We start from the raw sequence: 15030 nt of genomic DNA, 5'->3' as shown, positions 1-15030 counted from the left end.
CTACTTCTTATAGTATGAGTAAGAAGAACATGTTAATCACATAATCAAAACAAATGGTATGTATACTAAGGGCATCACAGTGCCTCCAGACATACATTAATTTCATTTGTAAAATTCAGCTGTCTTAAAATCTTTTGCAAATTTATCAGCAAAAATAAACAAAATGATTAGTAAACTGAGAAACTTAAAAATATATGATACTATGTATAAAATAGATAACTAATGAGAACCTATTATATAGCCTGGGGAACTCTACTCAATGCTCTATGGTGACCTAAATGAGAAGGAAATCCAAAAAAGAGGGGATATATGTATATGTATACCTGATTCACTTTGCTGTACAGTATAAACCAACACAATATTGTAAAGGAACTATACTCCAATAAAAATTTTAAAAAAATAAATGAAAGTAAAAAAAATAGGAATAGCCACCCAGATTCTTTGAAAAAATGTTTCCTGATTCATATCAATACAAACATTATTTGTATAATAAAGTTAAATGGAAGTATTTAATCATGGATATTTGTCACTAGGCCACTTTGTTTAATGTCATATATGTAGATTTAAAAATTCACTTTAATGGAATTATATTAAAGGTACTGTTTCAGGATAATGTTCAAACAATGTATTTTGCTTACAATTTTTGCTTAAGTAAAAAAGATCTGTTGGGTTTCAACCAGCATGTGCATGGTATGGATGAAACCCTCTGCTCCCATTAGTGGGTTTCAGGGCTGTATCTTTCATGAAACCTTTACATCCCCAGGTTCAGAGTCAGCTGGGAGGTACAGTAGTCAGGCCTAAAACAGATATTTTTAGAATTTGATTTCTAGATTGAATGTGATGTTAGAAATAATAAAAATTCCATTAAGAAAATGAATGAGAAATTTAAATATCTGAAGAGTAGAATTTGGAGCATGGCTATGTTGTCACTAGGAAACCAGATCATTTGCCACAAATGATCTATGTTCCTTGTGGCTATAACAAAATAGGAAAAGAAATATACTAAAAAATGGAAAGTTAGACAATCAGTTAGTATCTGTGATGCTACAAATAACAGAAAACCCAACTCAAGAGCCTAAATGATAGAGGAGATTGATTGCTCAGGCAAGGAAAATCAAGAGGTAGGGCAGACTTCAGGGCTACTTGATCCAGAGGCTGTCAAGGACTCAGTGTTTACCTCTCTAATTTTCTGTGAATTAGGGTAAGGGCATCATCCCAAGCCTACCTCTCCTTGAGGTGAGATGATGGTGCCCAGCTTTAGTGGAGTTCCGTGCTTCCTTTCCAATTCATGGGAGAAAAGTTTTTAAGCAAGTCGATAAGATTCTCCGAGAGCTGAGAGACTGGGAGTGGGCTCACCTTTCCCTAAAAATATGAATTATATAGGGAAGGAGTAAATACATATCCCTTCTACCCTCCCCTCCAACTTCTGATTTCCAAAAGGATGGGGAATGTGGGTAGGTAACTAATATTTGTGCATTATAAAATTAGACAGAATTTTCAAATTAGATTTGACATGTACCAATGAAATACATTAGTCTAGTGCCCATGATTTTATTTAGGGAAAATATCAGGAGATTTTAAACCTTAAATCTTAGTGTATGGAAGGACTTCTATTACAAGAGATATGTAGATTGAACCTTACAAAACACGAGGTTTGGGGGAAATGTAGAGCCACATTTTTATTAACAATAATATTGAGGAAAGGCATATGAAATACTTGATATTTCTTGCTGGTGTGAATCTAAATTTTCATATCCAATAACCCTCACTGCTTTTGTCTTTTGTTCTTTTTAGGCCATGAAAAAGAAAAAAAAAGGAAACTCTCTCAAAAACTAACAATCAGAGCTGCCTGGTTGACAGGGGATGCTTGGGTTGCAAGAAGACCCTGAAGCAAAGATTCTAAATCAAAGATTCAGAGGCAATTTGAGTTTGCATTGAAGATCCTTCTGCCTGTAGCAGTTGTTTATGTGTTATGTTCAATTGACATATAAGCACTGTGAAAAATACTCTATTACAATCTCTAATGACATTAGTATTGTATATGTCATAATGTAATTGTAGATAGAAACTTGGTTTACTTAATTCAAATTATGACTATTCTTTAAAAGCAGAACTTGAAAATTAAGTTCATCTACATAACTGATCAACTTAAGTATTTATTATGTATACTATTCTATACCTAGCAGTGAGCAAAGTGTTATAAAATAAAATATATAGAAAATGAAGTCCCTTTTCAGAGGCTAATTATTTCCCATTCCAAGTAAGAAATATGATATAATGGCCAGAATAGTTGTTTGATTTATATGACAAATATTATTACTTTGACCAGGTGGTTTTACCAATATAAAAGGAATCTGTGGGGAATCGTTATGAAAAAACAAACAAACAACAACAACAAACCTAAACTGATTGTAATCCTCCCATCTCAAAATAAGAGAATTGATTTGACTTAACCAGTGGAGAATAAGTCCTTTGGAGTCTGCATTTCCAAGGAGTTGCAGTTGGCTTTTCATGTAGTGGCTAGTCTTCTTTTTAAAATGAACTTGTATATTCAAATCAGTAGCTAGGGGAAAGCAAACTTCTCCTTCAGTCAAACAAAAGTTCGACATTAGGAAAGAGAGTTGAAGGAGTTTGTGAGTATCCTTTCCTTTTTGTGCTTTTAGGGAATGCAGGTGCATTTCTGTGGCAAAGGAAAAAATTAAAGGAAAACATTCTTCTCAAGAATCTTGGAATTTCATACGTAGACTTAGAAAACAGTGTTGCTAGAATTGTTTACTCTGAATAATACTCTTCAGTCATGTGTGAGCTATTTTATTTGGGGTAGAGCTGCTAATTTAGATAACACTTTAGAAAGAAAAAATAACGATTACAGTGACACATATACTTCTGAACTAGATTTTTTTGTTTGTATGGTCAGATATTATATGGATGGAAAATTTTCCCAATCTTTATTTTTCCTTTGTAAATGTCTTTACAAACCAGCACAGTTCATGAAAAGGTCTTTTATTTATCTATCTAAACTAAACAACTCAAGTTCTAATCTATGTCTAACATCTCAGCCTTTAAATTTCTATTCATTTTATTTTTGATGGTACGTGGGCATTCCTGTTTAATTAGTGGTATGAGTGGGAGAATCTGAGGTCTCACATTATTAGCCAAAGTCACTGGGTTACCTCCTTAAAGCTGATCAGATAGGTTTTCTTTCAACCGTCCTATTACAGGAGGTTTTTGTAAACTAGTGTTATAAACGATTATTTTTAGTTAAGAGAAGCCCCAGGAAAGATTAAAAAAATGGATATAAAGACATTCCAGTTCTTGATCTTATCTTTTTCTCATCTCAACCTTTAGAGAGTCTTGCTGGAAGAACACAAGGAAAAACAGGAAGGCTTCTTACAGATCTTTGAGACCTCCTTCCACTCAAATCCCAGGGGAGCTAGAACGCTATACCTCTGTGGTTCAAAAAGTCTTTGGACCAGAAAAGGGGCCTTTATCTGCCAACATTTCAAACATATTCAATCAAATATTGATCTAGAAAATCAGCTACTTTTTCCTCTAGCAAAGAAATTAAATTAGTACTACCTACTGAAGGCCTATACATGGTCCTCGGGAAGATAATGATGGTACCCTAGGCTATTCCTAGGATCAAAAGTTTATATGGACACCAAACTGATTTAACATTTTCTGTAATGCATGGAGACAAAAGGGTGAAAGATCTGCTTGCCAATAGTAATGTGCTGGAGATTATCTCATGTGGCGAGTCCTTGCATCAAGAAGCCAGGTTATGGTTTTCAAATCCATCTCATCTCTGAAAATAAAAGGAATGGAATGTGGCCTGTTTCACCTCACTGAAAGGTTTTCATCACCAGAAATATCTGATGGCTCTTATTCAAGTTGACAGGAGCACATGTTTCTCTGACTCATAAACAGTCCCTCTCTCTATTGTGTCCTGTTTCCAAGGAGTACCTGATGCTATGTTATTAAAGAACAGGAGGTTTGTCTGCCTATTCTTCCATAAATATGAGGACATCAAAAAAATGATAAAAAGCTTCCCAAATTCTAAAATCTTTTGGAATGTCAAGTGTAACTTATAAAATAATGTGTTCAAGTTAGTGTATGATAGAAAAGATAATCTTTAGCCTCCATATACTGAAAAATGTGACAGCCCAATTTTAATTAGAAATGTTAGGTTGCTTGTCTCTTCCAATAGTACCTACGATTTATTTATGTTACATTTACTTACAGTCTTAAACAGTTCTTTTTCTTGAGATGTCTTTGAATTTTTCTTTACTTTATCAAGAAAACAAGAATGGATTATATACCTTACAAATTGTGCATGCTCAAATCAAAATTGTTATGAATTAGTAAAACTAGGAAAATAAACTTTCCTTGAATCTTACATGCGGTAGCCATGGCCATCAGCATTGTGAACCTACTAATTACAAGGCAGCGTTGCAGAGACTAAGCATGTGGACACCCACTTTACTCAGCAAATTAAAGCTTTCCAGGCTATGGGATTGTTAGTTGTTTGACACAGAGGTTAGATTCTTAGGTAAGATGGGGCATATTTTGGAAATCTGGAACTGACTTTGGGTTTTTAATGGTACTGACCCTTTATTGGGAAGATCATTTCAAACATTTTCACCATGAGGTCACTCAGTTAACTCTTTTGACTGAATTGACTGATGATGCAACCAAACTATTTCTCTGAATTGACATGTTTTCAGCAACATGACAATGCAGTCAAAGAATTATGGAAAGAAATAGTGTTCATGAGTGACTACTGTCTGTCAGTCACTTTGCTAATTGATGAGAATACAGTGATGACCAAAAATATACATGGGTCCTGCTCTCAAATAATTGCTTAGTAAACATAACATTCCTTCTGTGATAAGAGATGTGAAAGAGAGGTACAGACATTTGTTAAGCACCTGGTTTGGGCAGAGCACTTTGTTTATTCACAAATCAGTATGGAAACTTGTACGAAGGTTAAAAAGATGAATTGCAAGTGGAAGAACTAAGGAGATCTGACTTAACGGGATTCATATAGAAAAAATACATAAGAAGAGTTGGGTTTATGGCAAGCTTAGTAGGAGACCATGTGATGTGACTTTCAAAATAACTCAAGCAATTTTAGAATGATTAACAGGAGCCCGAGGTATAGATTAAGAAAGGAAAAAGGCATCAGTGTATTTGACACTGGTCACATGTTTTAGGCTCCTTTTCTGGGAAGTACAACTTAAAAGGGTTATTAAAAATCTGGTGGTGTCCCAAGGAGCTGACTCCGTATGGTGAAAGGTCCAGAAACCACATCTATGAGAAACATTTGAATAAACTGGGAAGCTTGACAAAGAGAAGACAAGGGAGAGTACGATAGTGTCTTTAATAATTAATATGCTGTCATGGAAGATGAATTGGATAATGTTGTATAGCCTTACGTGACAGATCTTAGACCAACCAAAGGGTGGAAGTTACAAGATTAGGTTTAACATTAATGATGAACCTTTCGACAATAAAAGCTAGTTGAAAATGTAATGAGTCCCTTTGTAAGGTATGGAGTCTATGGCATCAGAAATGTTCAAATAGTGGCTTGAATTAAAGCATTTTTCAAGAATGCTATGGAAAGATTTTTTAACATTAATTGAGACACTAAACCAAATATTTTCTAAGGTCTCCCAACTCTGATTTCTATGATTTTGTATTATATTTGATAGAAAAATTTGTCTTCTAGAATGCACAAATGTAAAATTTTCATTTATTCTGCAGAAATTTAGTGAAAGTCTATCACTGTGGGAGGAAAATAAATCACACACAGTCTCTGATCTCCAGGTGCTGCAGCCTAGTAGACATGACAAGCATCTGAAAACAAAGAAGTGACTCAGGATGAAATCAGTGCTGTGACACAGTTATATGCAAACTTCTCTGAGAAAATATGGTAGTATTCAATCCTGATGGAGGTGGTAATAAGGGAGAAGTAGAAAAGCTTAACAGAGAAGGCAGGAGATAATTCTTCCTGTTTTTGTTTTATTTTTGAGGTATGGATAAAACGTAAAAGAGTCAATGACCCAAAGCAAAGGGCACGTTTTGCTACCTCCTGCCAAGGTACTTTAGTATACTATGAGATACACACACACAAGATTAGTAAAGTATAGTTCTGTGTCTGTCCAATATTGCATCCTATATTCAGTACAGAGAATAGAGATGTGGGGCTTTGTTGTTGAGTCCCATATGTAAGCTACAGAATGTGTATACCTGTGTTGGGCATAATATGCTGTATAGATATATAAACAAAACTGTGTAGATCCTAACACATTATGTAACTTTGCACCTAAAATATTTTATTTATTTTTATTAAATATCTCCACTGGAGATATGCAATTTCCTTTCTCCATAGTGGCTTTAAGAAAAAAACACAGCAGCCTTATTGAAATTTAATGCAAATACCATGTAATTCACCCACTTAAAATGCATAATTCAACTGTTTTTAGTATATTTACTGATATGTACAACTATCACCATAGTTAGTTTTAGAGCATTCTCATCGCCTCAGACCCCATTCACTTTAGCTATGACTCCCTATCCTTCTATCCTCCTTAGCCTTAAGCAACCATTAATCTACTTTCTGTATATATTTGACTATTCTGGAAATTTCATGTAATATGTCATATTTTATGATTGGCCTTTTTCACTTAGCATAAAGTTTTCAAGGTTCATTCATGTTGTGGAATGTATCAATACTTCATTCTTTTTGTGGCCGAATAATATTGCATTGTCTGGCTATACCACATTTTGTTTATCCATTCCATCAGTTGATGGGCATTTTGGTTGTTTCTACCTTTTGGCTATTATGAATAATGCTGCTACAAACATTTGTGTACGTTTTTCATTTACCTCAGGTATGTAACTAGGAGTGGAATTTTAACTGTTTGAGAAACTTCCGGACTGTCTTCCAAAAGTGGCTGTGCCATTTTACATTCCCACCAGTGGTGTATGAGAACTCCAATTTCTCCACATCTTCATTATTATCTGATGTTTTGATTCCAGCTATCCTAGAGAGCATGATGTTGTATCTCATTGCGGTATTTCCCTGATGACAAATGATGTCAAGCATTTTTTCATGTGATTATTTGCCACTCGTATATATTCTTTGCAGAAATGTCTATTCAGATCCTTTGCCCATTTTAAAATTTGGTTATTATCTTTATATTATTACTTGTAAGACTTGATATATTCTAGATAAAAGTCGCTTATCAGATATATGATTTGTAAATATTTTCTCCCATTCTGTGGGTTGTCTTCACTTTCTCAATATTGTCTTTTGAAGCACAAAACTTTTAATTTTGATGCAGTTCAATCTATTTTTTCTTATGTTGCTTGTGCTTTTGTGTCACATCTAAGAATCCAGTTCTGAATCTGAAGTCATGAAGATTTACCCTTATGTTTTCTTCTAAGAATTTTATAGTTTTAGCTCTTATATTTAGGCCTTTAATCCATTTTGCATTAATATTTGTATATGATGTGAAGTAAGGATCTCACTTTATTCTTTTGCATGTGGCTATCCAGTTGTCCCAGCACCATTTGTTGAAAAGGCTATTCTTTCCCCATTAAATGGTCTTGGAACCCTTGTCAAAAATCAGTTGATTGTAGATACATGGGTTTATTTCTAAACTCTTCATTCTAACCCATTGATCTATATGTTTATCTTTGTGCTAGTACCATACTCTCTTGGTCACTGCTTACTTTGTAGTAAGTTTTGAAATCTGGAAATGTATGTTTTCCAACTTTGTTCTTCTTTTTCAAGATTTTTTTGGTTATGGTGGGTCCCATGACATTCCCTAAAAAAGTTAGAAGCGGCTTGCTAATTTCTACCAAAAAAAACCCCACTGGGCTTCTCATAGGGATTGTATTGAATCTGTAGATCAATATTGGGAATACTGTCATCTTAGCACAGTTAAGTCTTCTGATCCATGAATATGGGATAGTTTCCCATTTATTTAGATCTTATTTAATTTCAACAATGCTTTGTAATTTTCAGAGTATAAGCCTTGCACATTTTTGTTAAATTTATTTGCAAGTATTTTATTCTCTTTGATACTTTCTTAATTGGAATTGTTTTTAAATTTCATTTTCAGATAGTTTATTGCAAGCACATAGCAATACAATTGGTTACCTTTTATCCTACAAACTTGCTAAACTCATTTATTAGTTCTAATAATTTTTTAGTAAGTTCCTGAAGATTTTCTATATACAAGATCATGTCATCTGCAAATAGAAATAGTTTTGCTTCCTCCTTTCCAATCTGGATGCCTCTATTGTGGCTTATTAGCAAAATCTTTAATAGAGAGGGAAAAAAGAGTGGGGTAAAAAGATAGATACTATGCTGAAACATGCACATTTAGATTTTTGTGAACTCACATTGTAAGAATATTACAGCCAAAAATAGGTAACAGTTTTATAACACTTTGCACCAGTCACTTTATACTTATTAACTTATTTAATAGTCACAACATCCCTATGAAGTTGTTGTATTTCATTTTATAGATGAGGGTGCTAAGGCATAGAAATGAAAACGACCCCACAGCCCATAAGTGGCAAAGCTGGAATGAAGGACTTAATGACAACAGCTAAGAGTTGCATTCTACTTAACAACTTACAAGGTATTTTCAAATAATTTATATTTCAATTAATGCTCAGTATAACTAAGCAGGAAATATGTACCCATTTTACAAATGACAAAACTGGTGTTCAGAGATATTAAATGATTTGAAAAAAAGTCCAGAATTAATAAGGCAAAATCATAATTAAAGTTCTTTTGACTGAGGCTTTATTTATTATATCACAAGTATACTTCTGAAAGCCTTTCTTCACACTGGATATGGAACAGCCCAGTGGCTTGTACGCAGGATAGAAAATATTGCTATTTCAGCTAAGTTTCTTTGGATGCATTGGTCAAAACTATCCTAGCTAATCCAAACAAAAAGGGAATTTATTGGAAGTGATTAGGACAGCCATTGGAACTGGAGGAAAAGCATGACTATCAAGCTTTGGAAAGTCAAATCTCAGGGTAGACACTGGGATCTGGTATACAGAATTAGTGAACAGTCTTTCCAGGGCTTTGTGATCAAGAGGAGTCAGATCCAGCTACTGTCTACTCTGGTGACACTCTACTCAAGATTCTAATTCCAAGAAGAGTCTGATTTGATTGACCTAGCTTGATCCATTGGCCCACTCAATGACTTCTAAGTCCCAGGAACTCTAAGTTCAATGGAGGATGGTGAAGAACTGGGATGCTGTTTTCAAGAAGAGGAAATGGGCATTGTGATAGCTGAGCTCCTCTATCTATTTTGCTAATATGTGCAAACCACTTTTCGTTGCACTACCACAGGTCACAAATCTCTAAAATGGGGAAACTAAAAAGTGATCAGTGGGCATATTTTGCAAATTAACCTTTCAAAGGATTCCTTGAGATTCATGTACGAACGCATTCCATTATTCCATGAATATGAACCCTATACTTATAGTATCTTGTTTTATAGACTCCCACAAGGTACCATGTGTCTATATGTGTATGTATGTGTGTATATACATATGTATATACATACATATATAGTGTATGTGTATATATATCATATGTATAAAATATGTTATATAAATTATATGTGTACATGTATACATGTATATATGTGAGTATATACACATATATACATGTATACATAATATATATATAACACACAATAAAGAAGAAAAATGATAATTTTTTAGTGTCAAAAAGGAGGATATGAATTTTCCACTTTTCAGTGGGAAAAAAAGTATTATCAATTTACTTTGATTTTTATTTTTTACTTTGATTCTCACCTTAGGACACAGAATAAAGTTATAATATGGGAAAGCCATTATGAATGCACTCTAGGTTCAATAGTTTATCAGCATAAAAATGTGCCTTAGCACAACAACAGCTTTTCTTACAGGTAGGACCAATGTTGTAAATTGTCTCCATTGCTTCATGCAGAAATGTACCATGGACTGCTTAATTATAATTTTTTCCTATTAGTTTTGTTTTTCTTCATTATTGTGCCCTCGCTGTAAGGCTCTATAATGCAGCTTACAAAAGAAAAGCCACAAGATGCTGGGGATAGAATGAGAACAATCAAGAGGAGGTAAAGAGACAGGCAAATGAAATTATTATGAATGGTGCATTGCAATATTTCTGCACTGTACTTTTTTATATAAAGGAACAGAGCAATTTAAAAGGTGTATTTTAGCTGTGGTGAAAGAGCAGTTTAATTGGTTATAAGTAAGTGTTCATGACACAGTACAGTTGGATTGCCCCTGGTGAAATCAATTTGTATTCTAACATTTCTTAAGACAGACCTTTGTTTTTCTGGATGGGCACTTTTATTGGCTTATCAGTGAAGATATTTGTGAATTTGGCTGCAGGAGATGTAGAGTGGCCAGTGAGCAAGTTGCAAAGAATGTGGGCTTTAATAAATAGGAATTCCAAAGGATTTTGCAGGTTTAGCTGAGTGGTGACACCTGCTCTCTTCCCTGCTGCCAGAGCATGGAATATGATTTTTGCACTGCCATGTCACATTGGCCCATGATAAACAAACCTATTTATTTTATAAGAAACAATAGCAACATGATATGACAACTTGAGCTGGCCCAGTGCAATTCAATTGTGTTATTTTCTGATAACAGGAGTATAGCTTGTGTCATTGCTGTATATCACTTTCTCTGTGTAAATTTGGGTTTTTTTCAAGCCTAAAAGACAAATCCAGCTTTTATTGCTTTTATTATCTTTGATAAGTGACGTAGCAAGAGCTGCTGCTCCTTGCATTAAACCTAACATTAAAAAATGATATAAAGAGACTTGAATTAAGATTCAATATGATTGTAATTTATAACAAATAATTAGACTGCTTTCAGATGATAATATTGTCTACCATTTGGCTTCTTTTTTGGAGGAGTGGGACATAGGTCTATGTCCAAAGGAACAGTAGTTTCCAGCTCTATTCTTTCTTTCAAAACTCTTATCAGTTGAGATGTTTCTGTTTTAGATTATCTAGAATAATAATTTACTTACTTATATAAAAAGCACAGAAAAGCTTTTGTTTTGTCATGAAAATCAGAAGCACACCTAGATTTTCAAATAAAAAGGATGCATTTACATTTCATGCAACAAATTTTAAAATTATTTTTACTGTGAAGTTTCCATGATAGAAAAGTAGAATTTAGCACAAAAGAACTCATTTTAAACTTTTTTCCCATCTCCAGAAAAAACAATAAGCATGTATACCAAACTTTCAAAGTATTATAGCACGCTTGTTTCATTTTCAAATTCTGCTGTAAATTCTCCTTGCCCCTGTATTGAGAAAAACCAGGTGCCCATAAAAACTAGGGAATATCTGTGTCTTTGATATGAACAGACATTGTATGTTAAGTGTACAAAACAACTACAGAAACTTGAAAAGCAGAAATGAAACACAAAGCAAATTCATGTTTTTGCTGATTGTTTAACAACGAACAATTCTTTACAAATCATCATAACCTAGTCATGAGGGGTAATGCACTTTGCAACTGAGTTTTGAGCATGATGTTGCCTTTTTATTTTGAGTTGTCTTTTCTAGTAAGATACATTTACCCTTCAGGGCTTGAATTTTATGTCTTTTCTTTCTGACATTACTTATATCCACTCATGATCACTTCCATAGATTTATGCTGGGTTGAAAGTTTTTACTCTGACCATCATACCCCATATGACTGGGCTAGAGCTGTAGTGACAGTGGGTAAGGAAACGTGAAACAAGAGCAAAATCTAAAACAAAACAATAACAATAAAAAAAAATAGCCACTATGACAACATCTTTTATTCTGGGAGAGGTGCTTGACTGCATCTGAGTGGAAGAGGTGATATGACTAAAAGTGAGAAGATGATTCCCACTGTCCCTCCTTTGATCCAGGTAATAACTGGAGATGAATATCACAGTGTTGTTGGCATGTCAGTTCACACTTGCCTCCCGGCTCACTTATGACAGGTTGACCTGTCATTTGATTTGCATTCCTCAAGCCAGAGGGCTGCCCTTAAGAATCACTCAGAGTGAAAGAAAAACGGAGCTGGAGGAATCAGGCTCCCTGACTTCAGACTATACTACAAAGCTACAGTAATCAAGACAGTATGGTACTGGCACAAAAACAGAAATATAGATCAATGGAACAGGATAGAAAGCTCAGAGATAAACCCACGCACATATGGCCACCTTATCTTTGATAAAGGAAGCAAGAATATACAATGGAGAAAAGACAGCCTCTTCAGTAAGTGGTGCTGGGAAAACTGGACAGCTACATGTAAAAGAATGAAATTAGAACACTCCCTAACACCATACAAAAAAATAAACTCAAAATGGATTAAAGACCTAAATGTAAGGCCAGACACTATAAAACTCTTAGAGGAAAACATAGGCAGAACACTCCACAACATCACAGCAAGATCCTTTTTGACCCACTTCCTAGAGAAATGGAAATAAAACCAAAAATAAACAAATGGGACTTAATGAAACTTCAAAGCTTTTGCACAGCAAAGGAAACCATAAACAAGACAAAAAGACAACCCTCAGAATGGAGAAAATATTTGCAAACGAAGCAACTGACAAAGGATTAATCTCCAAAATATACAAGCAGCTCATGCAGCTCAATACCAAAAACACAAAGAACCCAATCCAAAAATGGGCAGAAGACCTAAATAGACATTTCTCCAAAGAAGACATACAGACTGCCAACAAACACATGAAAGGGTGCTCAACATCACTAATTATTAGAGAAATGCAAATCAAAACTACAATGAGGTATCACCTCACACCAGTCAGAATGGCCATCATCAAAAAATCTAGAAACAATAAATGCTGGAGAGGGTGTGGAGAAGAGGGAACCCTCTTGCACTGTTGGTGGGAATGTAAATTGATACAGCCACTATGGAGAACAGTATGGAGGTTCCTCAAAAAACTAAAAATAGAACTACCATATGACCCAGCAATCCCACTACTGGGCATATACCCTGAGAAAACCATAATTCAAAAAGAGTCATGTACCCCAATGTTCACTGTAGCTCTATTTACAATAACCAGGATGTGGAAGCAACCTAAGTGTCCATCGACAGATGAATGGATAAAGAAGATGTGGCACATATATACAATGGAATATTACTCAACCATAAAAAGGAACGAAACTGAGTTATTTGTAGTGAGGTGGATGGACATAGAAACTGTCATACAGAGTGAAGTAAGTCAGAAAGAAAAAAACAAATACCTTATGCTAACACATATATGTGGAATCTAAAAAAAAAAAAGGTTCTGAAGAACCTAGGGGCAGGACAGGAATAAAGATGCAGACATAGAGAATGGACTTGAGGACATGGGGAGGGGGAAGGGTAAGCTGGGACGAAGTGAGAGAGTGGCATGGACATATATACACTACCAAATGTAAAATAGATAGCTAGTGGGAAGCAGCCACATAGCACAGGGAGATCAGCTCAGTGCTTTGTGAGCACCTGGAGGGGTGGGATAGGGAGGGTGGGAGGGAGACACAAGAGGGAGGGGATATGGGGATGTATGTATACATATAGCTGATTCACTTTGTTATACAGCAGAAACTAACACACCATTGTAAAGCAATTATACTCCAAAAAAGATGTTAAAAAATAAAATAAAATAAAATAAATTGTAAAAAAAAAAAAAAAAGAATCACTCAGAGTATGGAAGGGCAGGGCTACAGCAATCTCCCAAGCAGGACTTCTTCTCCCCTATTATGCCTGGGCAATGGGGAGGGGTGGTTGAGAGAGGGAGAAAGATTCCCTTCTTAACATCCCAATCCAAGGGAGGAGGATGCCACAGTGTAAGGAATTTATAGCCTTGAGAAGTGCATTGTACCTGCTCCTAAGGCTTCTGCGAGACAAAAGAGTACCTATTTGCAACTGTGCAGAAGTGACACTGGTGACAAGGACACCACTTTCTCAGAGTAAATGAGATGATGTAGATGTTTTTTGTCTTATGGGAGGAAGAATCACTCTCATTATAAGCGGACAGATTATGTGATTTCTAAGGGTCTTTCTAGCTCTGTGTCTTATTGTCTTACAACTTAGTCAGTTTGTACGTGTTAAGGAAAATATACAAGGCTTAAAAAGAAGAGTGTAATGAAAACCTGAAAAATGTGGAATATGAGTTATTTCTAGGCACCACATTCTAGCTCCATCTCTGTTACTAGCCAGCTCTATGACCCTCAACCTTTCAGTGGCTATTTCCCCATCCATCCAATATGAAATGGAAATAATATCTGTTCTGCTCATGCCACCAATTATTGTAAGGCTCAAGATAAAAATAAACAGGCTTATACAAAAGTGCTATGCTTTCAAGCACTATCATATATAAGCCTCCTGGATTTGCATGCAAGCAAAAGTCCTCCACTTCCTGCACATTCTCCCTTAGCATGACATCTGTTACTGGAACTTCTTTCCACAAAGGCTTGAGTTGAAAGAGTGCTCCCAAAACTTCATTCATTCATTGATTCACTCATTCAATCAACAACTGCTTAGGCACTGTGATAGGTGATGGGGATACATAGAAGAAAAGGTCATATTCCTGCCCTCAAGAAATTTATGTCACAAAGAGGCAAAATACGAAAATTGATGAAATGATATCATGTGACAGTTACTGGAAGGAAAGTGGGCATCATCTACAATGGGAGCCATGAGAAAGAAGTATCTAAGTATGAATAGGAAATCTGGAAAATTTTCATAGAGGAGGAAACAATTGAATTGACTCTTGAAGGGAGCATGGAAATTCACATGTGGTCAGAGGTGGAGAGTGAATTTCAGGGGACAGGACTACTATGTGCTAATACTTGGAAGTGTGACAAAGCACAGTCCATTCGTGGAATAGCTCTTATGTACTATAGCCTAAAAAAAGGAGAGGGTTTGAGGAGGATATGGTAATAGGCAAAATCTTAATCAAGAAGGACTTTCCACGGATAGGAATTTGAAACT

The 15030-nt window shown here is 35.2% G+C and overlaps 1 long non-coding RNA gene across 1 annotated transcript in view; it reads left to right on the top strand.

Annotated features, from left to right (window-relative positions):
- Positions 1 to 2507: 2507 nt before the first annotated feature.
- LOC309612517 overlaps positions 2508 to 15030 on the top strand; it is a 32396-nt gene continuing 19873 nt past the window's right edge. Inside the window, exons 1-2 of the long non-coding RNA XR_014235239.1 lie at positions 2508 to 6045; positions 6100 to 15030. The exon at positions 6100 to 15030 is cut by the window's right edge and continues 19873 nt beyond it. This is a non-coding gene — a long non-coding RNA (uncharacterized lncRNA). The remainder of the gene's footprint in view (positions 6046 to 6099) is intronic.

The sequence above is a fragment of the Balaenoptera borealis genome, assembly GCF_965194805.1.
Source record: "Balaenoptera borealis genome assembly, chromosome: 15".
NCBI lineage: Eukaryota > Metazoa > Chordata > Mammalia > Artiodactyla > Balaenopteridae > Balaenoptera > Balaenoptera borealis.
This window is presented reverse-complemented; position numbering and strand designations above follow the sequence as displayed.